The sequence below is a fragment of the Dasypus novemcinctus genome, chromosome 6 (assembly GCF_030445035.2).
Source record: "Dasypus novemcinctus isolate mDasNov1 chromosome 6, mDasNov1.1.hap2, whole genome shotgun sequence".
Lineage (NCBI taxonomy): Eukaryota > Metazoa > Chordata > Mammalia > Cingulata > Dasypodidae > Dasypus > Dasypus novemcinctus.
In genome coordinates, this window is record NC_080678.1 from 112,614,354 (window position 1) to 112,633,091 (window position 18,738).

The 18,738-nt window shown below is 44.1% G+C and overlaps 1 long non-coding RNA gene across 1 annotated transcript; it reads right to left on the reverse strand.

Annotated features, from left to right (window-relative positions):
* Positions 1–13,936: 13,936 nt before the first annotated feature.
* Positions 13,937–18,279, reverse strand: LOC131279025 (uncharacterized). Its single transcript, XR_009186367.1, has 3 exons — positions 18,184–18,279; positions 17,050–17,123; positions 13,937–14,253 (listed from the first exon to the last, which is right to left on the reverse strand). It is a non-coding gene; the product is annotated as an uncharacterized lncRNA (long non-coding RNA).
* Positions 18,280–18,738: the final 459 nt, after the last annotated feature.

The following is an 18,738-nucleotide window of genomic DNA, read 5'->3' on the forward strand; positions in this document are numbered from 1 at the left end:
AAAAACAAATTATGATGGTATATCATTATGTGATTTCAGTACATAATTTATAAGAATTTAAAAGAATTACATGACAATGATATACCAAAATACATTACAGTTCCTTTTTACTTATGTGAACAAGGGTTCTTTGTGCCTACCTCTACAGCAACAATAAATAGAAAGAGAAGTTAGCGGAACCCTGTCTTGTTCTAGCAATAAGTAATATTCAGCCAAAGGAAATAAACTGGAAAAATGCTTCATTTGTCTATTGAGATACATTTCCAATTTTTTACTTTTAAGTTTATATATTTGCTTAGAATTTTGATTTGCTTATGTTTGCTTGTGTTATTTTGTTCAATTGCATATTCGTTAAATTGTAATTTAGCTCAATACAGGATTAATTTCAGATAAGATCAAAAGACATATATAATTTTATTGTAGAGAAGCAGGATAAAGTAATCTATAAGACTTTTGAGCATAAAATATGTTAGGAAGAAATTCTGCAAGATACATGGAATGGAAAAAAAGAGTTCAAGAAGAAAAATAAGTGATGTAAAATTTGACTATTAAAGAAAAACTTGTTCATGTATTTTTAAATAAATGATGGTGAGTATTGAATCACTCTGGAATTTGTATACATTTGAATACATTTTAAAGATTAATGTGACAGTTTTAGAATGCTAACAGTTTTAATAAGTCAAATTACATTCTTTGTAACATTCAAATGTATAAACAATTTTAGATGTCAAGTTAAAAATGTGCACAGGGGTATGTAGTTTTTTTTAAGTTCAATGTCTTAAATAAATGAATGGTTTATTCTCTTACATAAAAGGAGTTAGAGATAGTCCATGGCGTGGCAGCTCCTTAAAGCTTAAACTCACCAGAGACCCAAGCTTCCACTACTATCCTTGGAATGTGGTTCTATCCTCAAGGTCACAATATGGTGACTGGAAATTCAGTCCTTATGCCCGTGATCTGGGAATCCAAGTGAAGGGCCATAACAGCTTTCCCAGGAGCCCTGCCCAAATCATGTCCCAGTGGCCACTCCTATTTGCCAGAGAGTCTGGAAAATGCAACATCTCAATTGGCCACATTGTCCAGGAGAAGATGAGAATATATACTTGGGAGGCAATTAGCACTCAATCACAAGGAGCATGACCTCATTTCCATAAAGTTGTCTACATGCATGTGTATTTATAGGTCTGGAAGGATATTTACAAATATATTAAAAGTTTATAACTGGGTGGGCAATTCAGGTTATTTTAACTTAACTTTCTGCTCTTTAATATATTGAAATTTTTTGTACATCAAACTTAGCCCTTCTTACCAAAGCATATCAGATATTCTCATTAGTTAAAAGGAGACAAACTAGGGGGAAAAATCAGAGACAGGTCAACAGATCTGAGCTCAAATCACATCCTGCCATTTACTAGCAGTGTGATTTAGGCATATATTTTAATGTGAGTCTCAATTTCCTTGTCTACAGAAGAATGATTGCCAATGTCTTCTGGCTTGCATTGTTCTGATAAGCAGTCCATTGTCATTCTTATCTTTGTCCCACTCTCTATCATTTCTTTTTTCTCTGGCTGCTTGTAATATATTCTCTTGATCATTAGTGTTCAGCAATTCTCTGATGTGCCTGGTATGGTTTGCTTTGTTTTATTCTGCATGTAGTTTGTTGTGTTTCTCCGATATGTGTATTTACATTTTTCATCCTTTCTGGAGATTTTTCAGTCATTATTTCTTTAAATATTTTTGCAACCCTCCTTCCCCCACCACTATTCTGGTAAACCAGAAAGCCTATTCATTTAATGTTATTCCACAGGTCAGTGAGGCTCTATTATTTTTTTCCAAGCTTTTATTCTCTGTGTTTCCATTTCAATAGTTTATATTTCCCTGTTTTAAAATTAACTGCTCTTTTCTCCATGTACTGTTAAGCCTATCTGGTAATTTTTTTATTAATGCACATTATTTTTCATAGTTTTAGGTTTACAGAAATTAAGCAGGTAGTACAGAGAGTTCCCATATATCTCCTTCTCCCCTGCTCTATTTCCCTTATTATTAAAATTCTGCATTAGGGTGGTACTTTTGTTACAATTGATTAACCAACACTGACTATGATTAAGTAAAGTCCATAGTTCCTTTATAATTCACTCTTGATGCTGCACAGGTCTATGGATTTTGAAAAATCATAATGTCACATATCCACCATTGTTGTATTACACAGTATAGTTTCACTGCCCTAAAAATCTGTTGTTTTCTACCTATTCATCCCTCCCTCCCTCCCCCAAATCTTTAGCAACCACTGACATTTTTACTGTCCCTTATTTTGCCTTTTACAGAATGTTATATAGGTGGAATCAAACAGTATGTAGTTTTTTCTGATTAGCTTCTTTCACTAAGAAATGTGCATTTAAGTTTCCTCCATACTCCATGGCTTGATAGCACCTTTCTTTTATTGCTGAATAATATTTCATTATATGGCTATACCACAGTTTGCTTATCCACTCACCTTTTGGTTGCTTCCAGTTTGGGACAATTATGAATAAAACTAATATAAACATCCAAGTGGACATAGTTTTCAAAATATTTGGGTAATAACTACCTAAGGGCATGACAGCTGGATCATATGGTAGGACCACATTTAGTTTTGTAAGAAACCGCCAAACTGTCTTACCAACTGACTACCATTCTACATTCTCACTGGCAATGAATGAGATATTAAAAAAAAATTTCATTTCAGATATTCTATTTTTTCACTCTACAAGTTCCATTTTGTTCTTTTTTATAGTCCTTCTCTATTATTATGTCCATGTTTTCCTTTAAATCCTTGATCATATTTTTTAAAGCTATTTTAAAATTTTGCCCCCTAATTATATCATCTTTGTCATTTACAAGTCTATTTCTATTGACTGAGATTTTCACCTAGTTATGATTCATATTATCCTGCTTCTTTACATGCCTAATCAATTTTATTAGATGCTTAGTGTTACAAATTGTGTGTTTTTGAGTGTTGGAATTTGTTGCCTTCCTTTAAAGAATATTGATTTTTGTTCTGGCATATGGTTAAGTTACTTTTGGATCTGTCTTTTCATGCTTTGTTAGAGTGCATCTAGAATAGCCTTTGCTTTTGGGGATAATTTTTTAAAAATCTTTATAAATTGATTTATAATTACACTTTATATAAATGGAATCATACAATATGCTATACAATATATTTAGTAATAGTTCATAGCACCATAATCATACAGTATTTGTCCTTTTGTGTCTGACTTGCTTCACTCAACATAATGTCCTCCAGGTTCATCTATGTTGTCATATGCTTTATGACTTTATTTCTTCTTAAAGGTGCATAATATTCCATCATGTGAATACACCACAGTTTGTTTATCCATTTATCAGTTGATGGACACCTGGATTGTTTCCAACCTCTAGCAATCATGATCAATGCTGCTATGAACATTGGTGTGCAGATGTCTGTTTGTGTCACTGCTATTTTTGGGATAATTTAACCCTTCCTCTTAGACATGGTCTTTCTGAAATCACTGCTAAATTCCCTAAGTGTTCACTCTAGATGACCAGAACTGAAAAGCTCCCCACTCCTGAGAGTGCCCTGGTAGTTTTTCCCTGTGTTTGTTCTTAGCCCAACCTCCTGGGTCTCACCATATACGTGGGCAGCTTAGTATTCAGTCAAAGACTCAAGGGGACATTTTTTCCTCTCCATTATTTTTCACCGAGATATAATTCACACACCATAAAATTCACCCTTTAACAGTGTACAATTCACTATGGCTACTACCTAATTCCAGGACTTTATATCACCCCAAAGGAATGCTTTTGCATATTTCTGGAGCTCTATGTATGCGTAGCTCCCTCCTCTCCAATACCTGCCTCACAAACCCCAGCTACCTCAGGTTTCCTGACCTCAGGAGACTATTGTCTCAGTGCCATTTGTGTTCTGCTTGGATTCCCTCTCCCTGAGCTGGGATGCCATAAGGGCCTCCAGGCAGAAAGCTGAGCTAGCACAGGGCCTACCTCTCAGGGATAACACTTCTGTACCTCCTGCTGTCTAATGTCCAGTTTTGTAGTTAATTTGGCATGACGGTATAATCTGGTATAATTGATCCATCATTTCAGAAACAGCAATCTCAGTTTTTAAGATTGTTGAGAAAGACCGGCTGTGTGGTGACAGAGTCTGCCTGAGCAGGCTGTTTGGGGAACCTGCAGGGCAGGAGGTGTCTGGACATCGATCTGGAGAGACTGCAGCAGAATTGGTGCTTGCTCAAGGTAGAACTATGGGTGTCTAACACTGAACTTAGATGCCTTGCCCCTGGGGCTAAGAGCTGCAGCATTCACTGAGATCTGCTGGTCGTGGGGCAGAGTTTCCAAGCCCCTTGTTCCCCAAATGCATGAACCCCAAGCCTGTGTCCCCTGAACCCCCACAGCCCACGTTTCACAGACCTACATACCCTGAGTCCACATTCTCCCGGGCCTGTTTCCCAAGCCCAGTACTCCTGGAAATCTGCCATTGCCCTATCCGCCCCCCCCACTCCCGGTTACGAACTAACTCCAGGAGTGGGAGGGTTTAGGTGGGAGGTGCAGAGGGGCCCAAGAGTACAGGTTCATTTTTCTGGTCCCCCTCTTTTATTGAGTTTGGAGGAGATATTAGCTGATTTGGGGAGAGCCTAGGAATAGAGAAGAGGTGAATCTGGTGAGAGAACCCAATTTGCCTAAACACCCTGGGATAGGAAACTTGGTCTGGGAGAAGGTGGAGTCAGAAAATTAACCAGCCCCCTCATAGCACACCTAAGGGAGAGGGACAGTAGGACGTGCTTTACAGGCTTCCAATAGCATATTTAGGGTTCCTGGCAAAGGGTGGGTGCTCTCTCAAGAAATTAAGAGTCATTATTTTCTGAGGTGGGTTGGTTCACCAGGGATGCATTTGGATTTCCTACAGGAGCCATCAGGTAGCCTGCCTGCTGCCTTGGGAGAGAACGAAGTGAGGAAGGGAAAAAGAAGGAAGGTCAGACTCCTAAGCAGTTTATTCATTTGCAAAGAGGATTCCTTGCCTGAGGCCTTGTCTGGTCTTTTTTCTTGGTTTGTTTTCTTGTTTTTCCTTCCTCTTTATCCCCTCTATGTCCCTCCCCCCCCTTTTTTTCTTTTTTCCTTTCTCGCTTTTTTTTCCCTCTTCTCTCTTTTTCCTTTTTTTTTTTTCTTTTGTTGTATTAGGTGCTGCAGGCAACATTTCTTATTTGCTGTGCTTCTTCATTCTCAATTTTCTCTTTTCTGTGTGTGCTGATTTTGGCTACCAACTCTATTCCCTTTCCTTTACATCATTCTCTCCTCCATCATTTTTTGTTTCTCTTACATTCCACCTCTCTTTGTTTAGCCCCTGATATTTCTGACTTTTTATCTCTAATACCATCTTATCTGTTTTCTATCATTTATTCATTCTTCATATTATTGTCCTCTTTATTCTTTTTCCCTCTCTCCTGACCACACTGGCCTTTTAATTCATCCTATATTCCTCCCCATATTCAGTTTAATATTTCATTATAAGTACTACACTTTTTTATGGTTATAACTATATACAGCTTAATCAGTTAAATATCCATTCTCCTAGATCTCACATGGTTCTTCTGCTAACATTCACTATCAATACTAGTATTATATTTCTCTTTTCTTACCCCTTTTGCTTTCTCTGGACCTAATATTTTCCTTCCAGGGCACTTAACCAACAACAAGGAAATAGAATAAGAAGAAAAACGTGACAAAGAGAAGACTTAACATGCACACAAAACAACAACTAATTAAACCCCAAGATTAGATGAAGAAGATAATCAACAGAATAAACCCAACAAGATAAAATGATGACAAGACAGCAACAAAAAACTACAGACCATACCAACAATCAGGAAAACATGGCCCAATCAAATGAACAAGCTAAAAACCAGGAAGGGAAGTGGAACATCGAATAAGTAATTAAAGCTCTCAAAACATGTATCATGGACCAATTCAATGAAGTGAAGGAAGAGATTAAGCATATTAAGAAAACACTTGGGGAAGAAATCTTGGCCCAGTGGTTAGGGCATCTGTCTACCACATGGGAGGTCTGCGGTTCAAACCCTGGGCCTCCTTGACCCATGTGGAGCTGGCCTATGTGCAGTGCTGATACACGCAAGGAGTGCTGTGCCATGCAGAGGTGTCCCCTGCGTAGGGGAGCCCCATGTGCAAGGAGTGCACCCCATAAGGAGAGCCACCCAGCACGAAAAAGTGCAGCCTACCTAAGAATGGCACCATCCACACAGAGAGATGACACAACAAGATGGTGCAACAAAAAGAAACACAGATTTCCATGCCACTGACAACAACACAAGTGGACAAAGAAGACACGGCAAATAGACACAGAGAACAGACAACTGGGGCGGTGGACTTGGCCCAATGGTTAGGACATCCGTCTACCACATGGGAGGTCTGCAGTTCAAACCCTGGGCCTCCTTGACCCGTGTGCAGCTTGCCCATGTGCAGTGCTGATGCATGCAAAGAGTGCCTGCCACACAGGGGTGTCCCCTGCATAAGGGAGCCCCATGCGCAAGGAGTGTGTCCCGTAAGGAGAGCCACCCAGCGTGAAAGAAAGTGCAGCCTGCCCAGGAATGGCACCGCACACACAGAGCTGACACAACTAGATGATGCAACCAAAAGAAACACAGATTCTTGTGCTGCTGACAACAGAAGCGGACAAAGAAGACACAGCAGATAGACACAGAGAACAGACAACTGGGGCGGGGGCAGGGGAGGGAGATAAATAAATAAATATAAATAAATCTAAAAAAAACAGACAACTGGGGTGGGGGGAAGGGGAGAGAAATAAATAAATAAATAAATCTTTAAAAAAAAGAAAACACTTGGAGAGCTACAGAAGAAATTGTGATCATGAACAGAAAGATCACGGAGATGATGGGAAGCAATAGCTACAATACAATAAATCAAAAATACACTCTCAGCAAATAAGCAGATTTGAAGAGGCAGAGTAAAGAATTAGTGATGTGGAAGATAGTACATCTGAAATCAACAGATAGTAGAATTAATTGATAAAAAGATAGAAAATCCAGCAGGGACTTAGGTACATGAATGACAATGCAAAATGCACAAACATATGCATTATAGACATCCCAGAAGGTGAAGCAAAGGGAAAGGGAACAAGAGGGGTGTTGGAGGAAATAATGGCTGAAAATTTCCCAAACCTATTGAGAGAGATGCATGTACATGTCCAGGAAGCACAGCACACCCCAAACAGCAAAAATCCCAACAGGCCTACCCCAAGACATATACTTGTCAAACTATCCAATGCACAAGACCAAAAGAAAATACTAAAAGCAGCAAGAGAAAAAAGAACCATCACATACAAGGGAGGCTCCATAAGATTAAGTGCTGATCTTTCATCTGAAACCATGGAGGCAAGAAGGCAGTGGTATGACATAGCCAAGGTACTAAAAGAAAAGAATTTCCAACCAAGAATACTCTAACCTGCAAAGCTAGCATTCAAAGATGTTGGAGAGTTCAAAATATTCTCAGATAAACAGAAACTAAGAGAGTATGCCAACAAGAGACCTGCCCTTCAGGAAATACTAAAGGGAGCTCTGCAGGAGGAAAGAAAAGCACAGGAGATACAGAATTGGAGGGGAGTGTAAGAACAACTAAAACTACAAAAAGAGAAAAAATATGACAAACACAAATCCACAGAAAATATGGCTAATATAACTAATTCCTTGAAAGTAATAACACTAAATGCCCACGGATTAAACTCACCTGTTAAGAGACACGGATTGGAAAATTGGATAAGAATATGACCCATCTATATGTTGTCTACAAGAGACTCATCTTAGACCCAGGGATTCAAGGAGATTGAAAGTGAATGGCTGGAAAACATTCTTACAGGCAAACAATAACCATTTGACAAAATACAACACCCTTTCTTGATAAAAACACTGCATAAGATAGGAATAGAAGGAAACTTTCTGAACATGATAAAGGGCATATATGAAAAACCCACAGCTAACATCATTTACAATGGTGAAATCCTAAAATCTTTCCCTCTAAGAACAGGAACAAGACAAGGATGCCCACTATCACCCCTTCTATTTAACATTGTCTTAGAAGTTCTTGCTTGAGCACTGAGGCAAGACCCAGATATAAAATGTTTCCAAATAGGAAAGGAAGAAGTCAAAATTTCACTATTTGCAGATGACATGATCCTATACATAGAAAGCCCTGAGAAGTCTACAACAAAGCTTCCAGAACTTATAAATGAATTCAGTAAACTTGCAGGGTATAAGATCAATGCACAAAAATCAGTAGCATTTCTGTGCACCAATGATGAACAATCTGAGGAGGAAATCAAGAAATAAATACCATTTACAATAGTAAATAAAAAATCAAATACCTAGGAATAAATTTATCCAAATATGTAAAAGACTTATACACAGAAAACTACACAAAACTGTTCAATGAAATCAAAGAAGAGCTAAACAAATGGAAGAATATTCTCTGTTCATGGATAGGAAGACTAAATATTATTAAGATGCCTATCCTACCAAAACTGATCTATATGAGTTTATATGGCTATGAGTCTCCAAAAAGAGCCGGGAGGTTATCAGAGGGATTGCCCTTATGCATACCTCAGCAAAGTCCCAGAGACAGATAAAGTAGATACAACCCTGGGTATTGGTTCTTCTGAGGGCTACAGAGACCCACAGGTTCTATGGTCATGGCAGATGGCGTTCAGTGCCATATCAGTTGGCCTTACTTTGGAGTTTGTGTTTCTGTGTGATGCAGCTGGACTCAGATGTGATCTTTGTTCACAAGCCTCTCCTGTTACTTTTACCCAGAACTGTAGTTGATGCTGGGATTTAATATATACCCAGGGGACCTGAATCTCTGGACTGACCATGTGATAGCCAGGCCCTGAGCCTCAACAGACTTGCAACTCCTACCCTCTGGTTTATTAGAGTTATCCCACTCAGCTAACATGGAGTTGAAGAAGGTAAACCACCACACCATGGAGCCAAGAGTGCCTACAACTGAAAGCAGGAGGACTGCATCCAGCATTCATGTGGAATCTAAGCCCCCTCTTGTTACAGATGTGGAGTGGATACAACCATTCCAAGGTCCACAGGATGGAGGAATAGAGTATGGATTAGAGTGGACTTACTGATATTCTATTCATGAACTATTGTGATTAGTAATTGAAGAAAATGTGGCATTGGTGTGGAGAAATTGGCCATGGTGGCTGCTGGAGGTAGGGAATGGGAGGAAGAGATGAGATGTGGAGGCGTTTTTGGGACTTGGAGTTGTTCTGGGTGGTGCTGCAGGGACAGTCACCAGACATTGTATGTCTTCCCATGGCCCATTGGGTGGACTGTGGGAGAGTGTGGGCTATGATGTGGACCATTGACCATGAGCTGCAGCGGTGCTCAGAGATGTATTCACGAAATGCAATGAATGTCTCATGATAATGGAGGAGACTGTTGTTATTGGGGGAGGAGTGGAGTGAAGGGGATGGAGGGTATATGGGGACCTCATATTTTTTTAATGTAATATTAAAAAAATAAAGACAAAAAATAAATAAAATACTCTTTTCTGATTTGACATTGTCACTTAAGCGGTAAGCACACAATGAACCCTTCAGGGTATGAGGCAGCAAGAAACTACCTAATCTGCCTTCATTGCTTTATAAAACCAAAAAGGGTATATGATGTGGGAAACTGGCTTACCTATTAGTTGTTTCTTGTTATTGTACAAGATGTTCTGAGTTGCCACCTGTTATTGTAAATTACCTGTTAATTGTTTCTTCTTCTTGTACAAGATGTTCCTGTACCTTATTGTAGATGCTGCAAGTTGCTTATGTTGCAAGTTGCTCATTAGCTTTCAAATAAATACAATGGAGAAACTTAAAAAAAAAAAAAAAGAGATTCCCATATATGGCTTATTTTTCTGTTTACTGAAGTGGACCCTGCAGTTTTGGGGTCTGTATTGTTCTAACCCACTCAGGATAATCCCACCTCCTCGTGGCACTGGCAAGTTCAGTAAAACCAGGCCTAAACCATTAGTACATGGTTTTCTTGGACATAGATGGTTCTGGAATGGGAATTTTAGGAGAAATGTGCCTTTCCCTCTCCTTAAGCTTCAAGCCCTTGAAGGAAAATCTATTAAGGTGGCTCCTTGTCTCTCTCCCACCCTTGCTTACTTTGTTCCAGAGGAGGCAAAATAACAAATAACATCCCTACCTGGAAATCTGGGAAGAGCAAATTGGGCACACTCAGCCATCCATTGCTTCTTCCTCTTTGGAGTGAGCTTCCAGTCACCTCAGAGGTGGTACATACTTTTAACTTGTGGAGAAGTAGGAGCCTGTGACCACCTCCACCCGAGAGGAAAATTCCACAGCCCCTAACTGCATATATCTCACTTCTGTAACAAGCTTGCTCAACTGTAAAACCTTATCTCAAGGCCTTCTCCTGTAGAAAGTGTCGTCAGCCCCTTCCAAAAGACCAACCTGACCCAGACCCTTGTAAATAACAAAAACTCCCCAACTGCTTATCTCCCCTGATAGAATTCCCAGCACTTGATTAACCATAAACACCTGCTTCTGTACGTGCTTGCTTGCTGAGCTATTGCCCCCTGCCCTGAACCTAAAGGCCTGTATAAGCAAACTCCCCCCTCACGATTCAGGGCTGCTCTCTCCTCTGCGTAGGATGAGGCAGTTGCCACATGGCTAATAAAGCTCTCAATTGGAACTTTATTCAGAGTCTCAGTCTCGTCGATATCGTTAGTCTATAACAAACTCTATTGCTTTATTTATTTTATTTTATTTTTATTTTTTTAAAGATTTATTTATTTAATTCCTCCCCTTCCCCCGGTTGTCTGTTCTCTGTGTCTGTTTGCTGCGTCTTGTTTCTTTGTCTGCTTCTGTTGTCGTCAGCGGCACGGGAAGTGTGGGTGGCACCATTCCTGGGCAGGCTGCACTTTTCTTTCGCACTGGGTGGCTCTCTTTGCCGGTGCACTCCTTGCCCATGGGGCTCCCCTACGTGGGGGACACCCCTGCGTGGGGTGGCACTCCTTGCGTGTGGGGCTCCCCTACATGGGGTCCACCCCTGCATGGGGCAGCACTCCTTGCGTGCATCAGCGCTGCACATGGGCCAGCTCCACATGGATCAAGGAGGCCCGGGGTTTGAACCACGGACCTCCCATGTGGTAGACCAATGCCCTAACCACTGGGCCAAGTCGGTTTCCCCTCTATTGCTTTATATATCAAAATCTTCATAACTCAGACAGAGGGAAGATGTACTATTTTGGGGGGAGGCCTCCTCAGATACCCTAACAGATTTATGATGTAATTCAGGACTGCAAGATACAGGGCAGGTCTGGTGGATGCCCTGAGGGGACGTTCAGTCCCCCTTTCAAGAGACTCTTTCTTTGATTGTGGTTGGAGTAAGACCCAAGTCCTGCAGCCTCCACACCCCGAGCCTCTGGATGAAGTCAGCCCAGGGGGGAGGGCACTGCTCAGAGAATCACAGAGAAGCCATGGGGCCAGTTCCTGCCCAATTTCTGGGTCTTTCAAGTATAACAACCAATCCATCTCCTTTATTATTTAAGCCAGTTTGGGTTTTACTTTAACTTGGTCGCTGAAAGCATCCTATCAGATATAATCACTATTCCATTTAAAAGTACTTTTCCTTATATTATCTCCTTTGAGCCTCACAACAATCTCTCAAAGTGGTCAGGGATTATAATAAACACAGAAACAGAGCCAGAAATGTACAGTGAATTGCTCGAGATCACGTGACAGGTAAGTGACAGACAGGGACGGGGGTCAAGCTCAAACCCATCTCTTGCTCCCTCTGAGTTCTGTGCTCTGTCCACTGAACCATTCTGCCTGTGTGGATCTGCAAGCAGAAAGTGATGGCATGACCTGGAGGGGCAGTCCACACCACAGAAGCCATGCTGGGGTGGAACTGAGGCTTTGGGGCTGAAATCAAAGGGCAGTGATTGTGGTCTCCCCAATAACCCCCCTGTAACCCATTAAGCTTAGAATCACAGGCTGCACAGCCCTCAGGGCCAGTGGGGATTTGGATGCGGATCCTGCTGGTTAATGGAGCAACCCCAGAAGGAGCCCAGCGTGCTGTTTCCAGAGCTCAGTGAGGAGGGAGCCTGGGAGTGAGTCTGGAGAATCATGCCTGAAGGTTGGCATTTGCAAATTAAGCCTACAAGCTCAATCCTCTTTGGAGAACACCAGCAGCATCCTTCTGTAGCCAGCCCCAGGGTAGCCTCCCCCAGGTGGGGCACTAACATGTGAAATGCCACCAGTGCAGCCCATTAACTTAATTGACAGTTGAAGTGCAACTGCCACCCCTCCCCTGGGGAGCAGTGATCTATTAAGCCTTGAGCAGTCATTGACTCTTCATTGTGACTGAGCGCTCACTCCCTTCCTGAGAGGGAAAGGTTTGGGGGGCTGGGAGAGGCAGGAAGGCAGGCTGATATCTCCATGGCCATGGGAACCTCTGCCAGCTGGAGTGTCTGTGGGCCCCCTCTTGTCTGGCCCTGCCAAGGGCAATCACCATGGCCCTGGAGAAGTGGTGAAGGAACATACCGAAGTGGCCGAGGCCACGAGGAACTGCTCCTTCCCCTCCCGGCCCCTCTCCCAGAGCCCCACCACCCAGAGGAGAAGGCCAGCAGGAAGAGACCTTTCTATTTCCATCTCTTGTTGTCAGGGGCTGGGGCTGGGTGGGAACCAGCTTCTCAGCTGGGGCCAGGAGGGCTGAGTCTGGCTGTGGTCCATGACCCAAGAGAGCTGGCCCTGACGTGAGCCAAAACCTGCCGGCAACAAGCAGTTGACCTGCTCACAGCTTTCTTGGGGACATCTGAGTTTTCCAAGGATCATCGGGCAGAAGGAAAGGAGCAGAGGGGAACCAAATGTGAACTGGTCAGCCTCCCATGGAGGACATCGTGGTCACCCTGCAGTCGGGAACAACACTGGCCACATCAGGTCCATACGAGGGAAAATAAAATCCCCAAAATCCCGTGTTACCTTGTGGGACACAGTCCAGTGGCATCTAAAAGACCTGGCTTGGAAATGGGCTCTGCCATTCCCCCACAGCAAGACCTCAGGGCAGCCGGTTAACCTCCCTGTGCCTCAGATTCCTCCTTCCCAAATGGGCTGCTGCTGCTGCTGACACGCTTAAATGAAACAAGACCCGTGCAGCACTAACCCGGAGCACGAGCCGCATGGGCCTGGTGCGGCCGTGCTCGTTAAACAGTGGCTACTACTTTCACTTGTCTCGAGTCGGGGGAGAAGGGAATATTGCAAAGAGAAGGAAAATGTGAATTGCGGTGAGTGGAATTGCACAGGCATTTAAAAAACAACTTTAGTAATAACATTGTGAACTGAGTAACTGCTCACCAGATCCGACTTTGGGCGGGGTGGGGTTAATGAGGCTTGTTGAGTGACTCTCAGGGCTCACCCAGGGCTGGGTTCTATCTTTTTTTTTTTGTCTTTATTTATTTTTTTAATGTTACATTAAAAAAATACGAGGTCCCATATACCCCCACCCCCCTCACCCCACTCCTTCCCCCATAACAACCTCCTCCATCATCATGAGGCATTCATTGCACTTGGTGAATACATCTCTGAGTGCTGCTGCACCTCATGGTCAGTGGTCCACACCATAGTCCACACTCTCCCACAGTCCATCCAGTGGGCCATGGGAGAACATACAATGTCTGGTAACTGTCCCTGCAGCACCACCCAGGACAACTCCAAGTCCCGAAAACACCCCCACATCACATCTCTTCCTCCTACTCCCTACCCCCAGCAGCTACCATGGCCACTTTTTCCACACCAATGCCACATTTTCTTTGATTACTAATCACAATAGTTCATGAATAGAATATCAGTAAGTCCACTCTAATCCATACTCTATTCCTCCTTCCTGTGGACCTTGGATTGGTTGTGTCCACTCCACATCTATATCAAGAGGGGCCTTAGATTCCACATGGATGCTGGATGCAATTCTCCTCCTTTCAGTTGTAGGCACTCTTGGCTCCCTGGTGTGATGATTGACCTTCTTCACCTCCATGTTAGTAGAATATGGTAAGTCCAATTAACCAGAGGGTAGGAGTTGCAAGTCTGTTGAGGCTCAGGGCCTGGCTATCACATGGTCAGTCCAGAGACAGGTTCCCTGGGTATACACTAAACCCCAGCGCCAACTACAGATCCTGTAAAAGTAACAGGAGAGGCTTATGAACAAAGATCACATCTGAGTCCAGCTCCATCACACAGAAACACAAACTCCAAAGTAGGGCCAACTGACATGGCACTGAACTCCATCTGCCATGACCATAGAACCTGTAGGTCTCTGTAGCCCTCAGAAAAACCAATACCTGAGGTTGTATCTACTTTATCTGTCTCTAGGACACTGCTGAATTTTGCATAAGGGCAACCCCTCTGATAACCTCCCAGCTCTTTTTGGAGACTTGTAGCTGTATAAACTCATTTGTCCTTTCCATTTCCCCCTTTTATTCAGGGTCAAAAAGCATTTTTAACTCCTGATATTATATGTAGATTGAGATATCCTGCTGGTCCGAGTTAACCCTTTTATTCAAGGTCATTTTCTAGTTACATCATCAGCTGGTACTTGGTAGTAATCCCTCGGCACCAGGGAGACTCATTCCTGGGAGTCATGTCCCACGCTGGAGGGAAGGCAACACATTTACATGCTGAGTTTTGCTTCAAGACTGGCCACATTTGAGCAAAACAGAGGCTCTCAGGAGGTAACTCTTAGGCACCCTGCAGCTCTAGGCCTTGTTCTTATTTCAGGTGCACAGGCTCACAAGCATAGTCATTAGTATCAAGGGCTCATTGTTGGACCTTCCTTTTTTTGGTCTTTGCCGTTGCACTTGGGGGATTGTTGCTGTTCCTTTAGGGACTGTGATAGAGCTCCCCTGGCTAGGAACTCAGCACTCCCTCAGTTGTTGCTTTTAATTGTATCCACTATGAAAATATACAAACATTTTTATGTACCCTGGATATATGCCCTGGAGAACTCCCTGCCAACCCTGTGTCTCCTGTCAGTAACATCCCACACCAGTATTCCTCCCCTGCCATTGTTGAACCTCTCTGTGATCCAAAACTTCTTGAAAAATAAAGCCCAATATATTGCCAGGTTCCCTTAATAGTAAAATGGAATATAGTGATGAGTTTAAAGGTTAGATATAGAATACATATTAATTTAGAAAAATAAGGTAAAAATAAATTGGGGTATCAAAAAATTAAAAGATGCAAAAGCTTTGGTTTTGATGTTTTGCCTTCCATCACTGCAATAAGTGTTGCCCTGTATGCAAATTGGCAAGGCAACTTCTTCCATCTTTTCCTCAGTGTCTACATCCTTTCTTTTTCTTTTTCTTCCCTAATTATTAAGCTTGCCTTCACAAAAGTTTTAGATCACAGTAATTCACATATACAATATACAGTACTCCCACATATCTAACATAAAACCCTTTTCCCTTCTACAGCAATAATCTTTTTACATATTCATACTATATTTACTGGAACTGATGTACAGATATTGAGATAATAGCTTTCAAACAAGGTAACATTTGGGTTTACAATGTGGTTTATATTTTAGACTATACAATTTTCTAAATTTTTAGTTATCCTATGGTTTACATTATGATTTACATTTTAGCCTATCGGTCCCTATACATTTTTGGTATAATTTAACGTGTCTTATATCCATCCTTGCATAATCTTGTGGAACACTTCTATTGCCCACACAGTTTCATTGATTCCATCTAGTCAATACCTCTTTCCCCCACCCCTCAGGACTGATGTTCTCAAATAGAGGGAATTGTATCTCTCAAGAGAAATGGTGGCTCCCAATGTGTGGGCCAGTCGAGCATGTCAAGCTCTTCAACATTGTTGCAAGTATCTCTGAATATGGCCCTCCAAGCAATGAAGATTGACTGTCACTGTGGGCCCTGGGTTCTATCTTGATTGCTTCTGATACCTGTGGCTGACTCCACAAGGCCAAGAATCTCCACCAAGGGCCAAGGGAGAGTGCACCCCTTTGCAAAAGCCTCTCAGCGATTCTGATTCAACTCCAGAAGGGTCACCCACCTCTCCGGGGCTGGGAATCTCCACCAAAGGGATCAGTGGGACTTGGGCAAAGTCTTCTGTAAAGGCTCTGGCAGAGAAGCTGCACCCAGCGAGCAAGGATCAGTGGTGGCTCCTATTGTGGTGGCAGGGGCTCTGCTCCACCTGCCCATGCTAAGCTGTGAGTAGTAGTGTCTTCATTTTACAAACAGCAGCTAAGGAGCATACCACCACTTGAGGGGCTTTTCCAAACCCTGCAGTTGGTACGGGCACAACAAGGCCCAGCACTCCTGCTCCTCCAGGAGCGGCCTCCTACCTCCTCTGGCCTGGGGCATAGCCCCTCAGAGGAGGAGCCCCTGGCTCAGCAGGGCCCACGGTGCAGCTCTGCTGTTAGACCCATTGCCACCCCAGCTCTGGGCCACGAGGGGAGCTGACAGGCCCTTTACCAAGCAGCAGGATGAGGACAGCAAGTCTCTAGTGATCTAAAGATGTCAATCCTGAGAACCCAGGCCCCTGCTTCCTCCTGCCAGAGAGCTCATCGGGAGCACCAGGAGGCCTGCCCAGCCGGCCAGAGCTCATCCCAACCTGACCGAGAAAACCAGTTGTGCTGCACCCGCCCGGTGGGGGGCCCATTGCATTTTGCAAATGGTGTTACACCAGGCATCCAGTGGGTGCTTCTTATGGGCCAAGAACAAGCCTTCTCTGTCTCGACCCAAACCAGAGGGGTACCTTCTGGAGGGGTAGGCCCACCCCCACAGAGCCACACCAGCGGGAAGCCAGGCCAGGTCAGCGCCGAGCCTGCTGGCATCTCCCCAACCTCTTCAGACACCTGGAGCAGCTGGGGGATGTGCACAGGAACGGACGTCCTTAGGAAAGGGAATAAGGCACCACCTCTCTGTCCCCCATCGATGGGTTCTCACCCTGGTTCCTCTGTGCCTCCACGGAACCCTGCAGCTGTGCACAGAGCTAAGGAGGAATCATGGATCCGTTTTTCCTGTGGAGAGGGTGGATAGCTTTCATGAGATTCTTAATCCTTCCATGCAGGACATTGCATTGCATGAAGACAGAGGGAAACAGACTGCAACGGGAGTGACCCAGGGGCTCTGGCACTCCCCAACCCCCAAAAACCCAGGAGCCTCTGCATCCAACTCAACCCCTCCTTCCTCAAGCCTAGCAAACTCCTTCTTGCCTTCTGATTTCAGAATAGGTGCCTCTTCCTCCAGGAAGTCCCCCTGGTGCCCCTGAGCTGAGTTAAAGGCTCTGCCATGTGCACTTCCCCCACTGGGGCACTTCTCATACCATGTGGCAATGCCTTCTAAATTTGTCTGTTTCCCCACTAATCTTTAGTGCCCCTGAAAGCAGTGGAGAGTGACTGCCAGATGTTCCACTCTACTTTCAACTTCTGCCCTGCATAGCTTACCATCCAGCCCAGGCAGGGAGAAGCCTCAGCTCTCACTTCTCATGTCCACGTGCAGTGTGGCTGGCCGTGCTCAGAGCAGCTCGGAGCTCAGAGAAGCCTTGATGTCCAATCCAGGGCTGCCCAGCTCCACAAGCACTGCTGGGGCATCACAGCCATCTGGGCTGTCCCCAGGAAGTCAGGCATCCTGACTCCCTCTGTGCACTTTAGGGTGGGCTTCACAAACCTACCACACTCTCTGCTACAGTTCTACTGCTCCCTGGGCCTCTCTCCTGGTCCCTTGCCCCCAGCTAGCACCAATACCTGGTGCTTCTCTAGGTGGTGGCCCTAGAAGCTGAGGCTGCCGGCTCCAAACCAGCGGCTTCGGCTCAGGGAGCCTGGCCTGCAGACTGGCGCCACCACCTGGCGAGCAGCGGTACTGAGGCGCTCCTTTACATCCCAGGTTCCGGTTGAGTTATCAGGCTTTCACAGAGTGCTTGCCCATTCCCTGCCCTCGGTGAGGGAGGGACGGGGGCGGAAGGCTGAAGCACATGCCCACTACAAGGAGCCTATCATGGAAGCGGAAAAACGAAACAGGAGCTCAGAGTAAACCAGGCAGAGAGTGAACAAGGAGCCAGCCAACAGAGGATAGGCTTACATGCCAAGAGGCTGCCTGACTGCAACGGAGGAGGCGAGAGGGCAGGTGGAAGGCCTGGCTGAGGCCTCCAGGATGCCTTGGCACTTCAGGAAAGGTGCTCTCCAGACTCAGTCTCCCTCAGAAAGTGCCTCTCGGCCAGGGTGGGCCACGTGGGCTCTGCAGCGGGGCAGGCTTAGGTTCGACTCCTGGCTCCTCCCACGACCAGGGGTGTGGCCTCTATCTAGCAAGTTACTCTTTTTCTCAGCAGTTCATGTCCTCAATCTGTAAAAGAGGGTTAAGGACACTTGCCGTGCTGTGTTGTGACGATTCAATTAAATAATGGATGTGGACCATTCGACACCCTGCCTAGCACATAGTAAGTGCTCAGTAAATAGAATCTCAAAAGCAATTTGTTAATAATAGGGATCCAAGGTTTAAGAGTGATGACTTTTTAAAAATATAAATTAGAACAGATTCAAGTTCATCCCTAAAATAACATCCCTCACAGTTCCTACTCACTGGCATTCCTGACAAGCAAAGAAAGGAGTAGAATGCCCCCAGCTGAGGAGGGCATGG